The sequence below is a fragment of the Lotus japonicus genome, chromosome 1 (assembly GCF_012489685.1).
Source record: "Lotus japonicus ecotype B-129 chromosome 1, LjGifu_v1.2".
NCBI classification, from domain to species: domain Eukaryota; kingdom Viridiplantae; phylum Streptophyta; class Magnoliopsida; order Fabales; family Fabaceae; genus Lotus; species Lotus japonicus.
Genome location: NC_080041.1, coordinates 53,051,493 through 53,056,383, shown reverse-complemented (window position 1 = coordinate 53,056,383; position 4,891 = coordinate 53,051,493).

Sequence of the window (4,891 nt, the reverse complement as noted above, 5' to 3'; positions counted from 1 at the left end):
ATAGATCTAAAGGTTTTAATTTATAATACTGATGCTAAGACTATTGAAGAATCTATTCATGTTAGATTTGACGATAAGCTTGACTCTGACCAGTCAAAGCTAGTTGAAAAGTTTGCAGATTTAAGCATTAATGTTTCTGACAAAGGCAAAGCTCCAGAGGAAGTTGAGCCAGAGGAAGATGAACCAGAGGAAGAAGCTGGTCCCTCTAACTCACAAACTCTGAAGAAGAGCAGAATCACTGCAGCTCATCCTAAGGAATTGATTCTGGGCAACAAAGATGAACCAGTCAGAACCAGATCTGCCTTCAGACCCTCTGAAGAGACCTTGCTGAGTCTGAAAGGATTGGTGTCCTTAATTGAACCCAAGTCCATAGATGAAGCTCTTCAGGACAAGGATTGGATTCTGGCCATGGAAGAAGAACTGAATCAATTTTCCAAAAACGATGTTTGGAGCTTAGTGAAGAAGCCTGAGAATGTTCATGTTATTGGAACAAAATGGGTATTCAGAAACAAGCTGAATGAGAAAGGAGATGTAGTCAGAAACAAGGCAAGGCTAGTTGCTCAAGGCTACAGCCAGCAGGAAGGAATAGACTACACTGAAACATTTGCTCCAGTAGCAAGACTGGAGGCAATCAGACTATTGATTTCTTTCTCAGTAAATCACAACATAATTCTACATCAGATGGACGTAAAGAGTGCCTTCCTAAATGGTTATATCTCAGAGGAAGTCTATGTTCATCAACCCCCAGGTTTTGAAGATGAAAAGAAACCAGACCATGTGTTCAAATTGAAGAAATCACTCTACGGTCTGAAGCAAGCTCCCAGAGCATGGTATGAGAGACTTAGCTCATTCCTTCTGGAGAATGAGTTTGTAAGGGGTAAAGTAGATACAACTCTCTTTTGCAAGACTTATAAGGATGATATCTTAATTGTGCAAATTTATGTTGATGATATTATATTTGGTTCTGCTAATCAATCTCTATGCAAAGAATTTTCTGAGATGATGCAGGCTGAATTTGAGATGAGTATGATGGGAGAATTAAAGTACTTTCTGGGAATACAAGTTGATCAAACACCAGAAGGAACATATATCCATCAGAGCAAGTACACTAAAGAACTTCTGAAGAAGTTCAATATGCTGGAATCTACAGTGGCCAAGACTCCAATGCATCCAACATGCATTCTGGAAAAAGAAGATATAAGTGGTAAAGTATGTCAGAAGCTCTATCGTGGCATGATAGGTTCACTTTTATACTTAACTGCATCTAGGCCAGACATATTATTTAGTGTTCATTTATGTGCTCGTTTCCAATCAGATCCAAGGGAAACCCACTTAACTGTCGTTAAGAGGATCCTAAGGTATCTGAAAGGCACCACTAACCTTGGCTTGATGTATAAGAAAACATCAGAGTATAAGCTTTCAGGTTATTGTGATGCTGATTATGCTGGAGATAGAACAGAGAGAAAAAGTACTTCTGGAAATTGTCAATTTCTGGGAAGCAATCTAGTCTCATGGGCAAGCAAGAGGCAATCAACCATTGCACTATCAACTGCAGAGGCAGAATATATCTCAGCAGCAATATGCAGCACTCAGATGCTCTGGATGAAACATCAGCTGGAGGATTATCAGATCCTTGAGAGCAATATCCCAATCTATTGTGATAACACTGCTGCAATTTCATTGAGTAAGAATCCTATCTTGCATTCAAGGGCAAAGCACATTGAGGTAAAGTATCATTTTATTAGAGATTATGTACAGAAGGGCGTACTTCTTCTGAAGTTTGTTGATACTGACCATCAATGGGCAGATATCTTTACAAAGCCCTTAGCTGAAGATAGATTTAATTTTATTCTGAAAAATCTAAGCATGGACTTTTGTCCAGAGTGAAGATGGATCAGAACCTCTGACTATGATACTTCTTGATCAGAAGATGTCTAGTTCAGAAGGTAACTCAATCAGAGTGTGTGTGCCCACTGGTACTGACTCTGAAGCTGAGACAACAACACGTGCGTCAGAATTTCTGATGCATAGTTCCTTGTGCCCGTGTGACAGTCTGTTATGATTGCGTGTAGATATGCTTATCTCCTGTGTGTGATTGTGTATTTTACTGTTACTATCTATCTTTAATTTTCAACCGTTGATCTTAAAGTGCTTTTTGAATCAACAACGGTTATTTGATAAAACCCACTATACACACACGTTCTCTCTCACTTCCGGTTTTCACTCTCGCACTCTCTGTTTTTCAAAACCGCCTCCTTCGTGATTTCTCTCTCGATCTCTCCTCATCCTTCAAACTTCATCTTCTACCTCAAACCTTCAACCTCTTCAAAATGGTGAGACAAACCAGAAGATCTACTGCAGATGCACCTCAGTTCCCTCATATGGTAGTCGGTTTGGCAACGGGTCAACAGGGCTCTGAGAACCCGGCACAAGAACAAGCTCAAGCTCAAGAGCAGGTTGTTCCTATTGCAGAACGGGGCTGTGCCGTTCACTGTGTATTTCCTCCTGAGGAACTCCAAGTCCTTGCAGAATGGAGATTCAACCTCGACAACTTGGCTGCAAATGGGTTTGATCTTCGTCCTGAAGTCCAAGCTCAAGGTTGGGGAAACTACTTCAATCGACTTTGAGGACCGGTGTATGAGAAGCTGGTAAAGGAATTCTGGAAGCACGCCGACTGTGATGACACTCAGGTGGTCTCTTACATACTGGGTAGGAAGATCATCATCACGGAGAAGTCATTCGTGAATCTGCTAGGTGCAGAAACTGCTCATGGGTATCGGTTCTCACTGACGGAATCGAAGCTGAAACCCAGAACCAAGGACATAGTCAACAAGGCCCTGTACACCACCTTCAAACCGGGCAAGACGAGCTACAAAGTGATGGACCTTCACCCCAAACTCAGGATCTGGCACAAGATCCTGCTCAACTGCATCAATCAACGACCAAAGGGCAGTTCTCCAGACTACATCAACTTCAACCAGAAGGCGATGCTGTTCTTCATTCAAGACAAGGAGAAGATCTGCCTTCCCTACTTCCTGTTCTCCTATTTGAAGGAATGCATCCGGAAGTCTCGCACCACAGCCTCCATCAAGTCTGCAATCAAATATATCCCTTTTGGGAGGCTGCTCTCAGACTTTCTCATTGAAAGCAACTTGGTGCAAGATTTGATCAATGCTGGTTGCACAGAGGACTTGAGCACAATTGTCAGTGACGTCTTCACTGCCAACTCTTTGAAGAAGATGGGTTTGGTCCAGAAGAAGATTGCTCCTGCTCATGAGGACACATCTTCTGAGATCAGAGGAAGAAGAATGCCTCTGAATGACTACCCTCTGTGGACTCAAGCAGACCATCCTGACGCCATCAGATGCTATGTTGAAGACCTCAGGGCTCAAGGATTCGAGATTGACCTTGATGATTTTGTCAGCAGACTTCCACCAGCTCCAGAGTATTCTTCTCCTCCAAAGAAGAAAACCAAGAGGAAGATGGTTCTGGAAGATTCCTCAGAGGAATCTGATGTCCCTCTGGTCAAGAAACCGAAGAGCAAGCCTGCTGATGATGATGGTGATGATAGTGAGGATGGTCCTCCAAAGAAGAAGCAGAAGAAAGTCAGAATTGTGGTGAAGCCTACTCGGGTGGAACCAGCTGCTGCAGAGGTCAGAAGGACTGAAGCTCCTGCCAGAGTGACTCGATCATCAGCACATACAAGTAAGCCTGCACTTACCTCTGATGATGATTTGAATTTATTTGATGCACTCCCGATTTCTGCCTTACTCCAACACTCTTCAAATCCCCTCACTCCTATTCCTGAAACCCAACCAGCCGCACAAACCACCTCTCCACCACATTCCCCAAGATCTTCCTTCTTTCAACCTTCTCCTACTGAAGCACCTCTCTGGAATTTGCTTCAGAACCAACCCTCTAGGTCAGAAGATCCAACCTCTCTCCTTACCATTCCATACGACCCATTACCTTCTGAACCCATCATCCATGACCAAACCGAGCCCAACCAAACAGAACCACAACCCAGAACGTCTGATCACTCTGCTCCCAGAGCATCAGCACGTCCTGCTGTCAGACCCACGGATACAGACTCTTCATCAGCCTTCACACCTGTATCCTTCCCCATCAATGTGATTGACTCTCCTCCCTCCAACACCTCTGAATCAATTAGAAAATTCATGGAGGTTAGGAAAGAGAAGGTATCTGCCTTGGAAGAATATTACCTTACATGTCCAAGCCCTAGGCAATATCCTGGCCCTAGACCTGAACGTCTAGTTGACCCAGATGAACCTATCTTGGCCAATCCTATCCAAGAGGCAGATCCTCTAGTCCAACAAGCTCACCCTGACCCTGACCAACAAGAGCCAATTCAACCAGACTCTGAACCTGAACAATCAGTGTCTAACCAATCCTCGGTTAGATCACCTCACCCTCTGGTTGAAACCTCAGACCCTCACCGTGGAACCTCTGAACCCAATGCTCCCATAATTAACATTGGTTCTCCACAAGGGGCCTCTGAAGCTCATAGCAGCAATCACCCAGCCTCTCCTGAAACCAACCTCTCCATAATTCCCTATACTCACCTTCAACCCACATCTCTCTCTGAGTGCATCAATATCTTCAATCATGAAGCCTCCTTGAGGCTCCGCAATGTGCACGGTCAGACTGACCTCAGTGAGAACGCTGAACATGTGGCTGATGAGTGGAACAATTTGAGCACTTGGCTGGTGGCTCAGTTTCCCGTTATGCTGCAGCTCCTGCATGCAGAGGGAAGTCAGAGCATTGAGGCTGCAAAGCAAAGATTTGCTAGGAGGGTGGCTCTTCACGAACTAGAACAGAGAAACAAGCTTCTTGAAGCTATTGAAGAAGCCAAGAGAAAGAAAGAACAAGA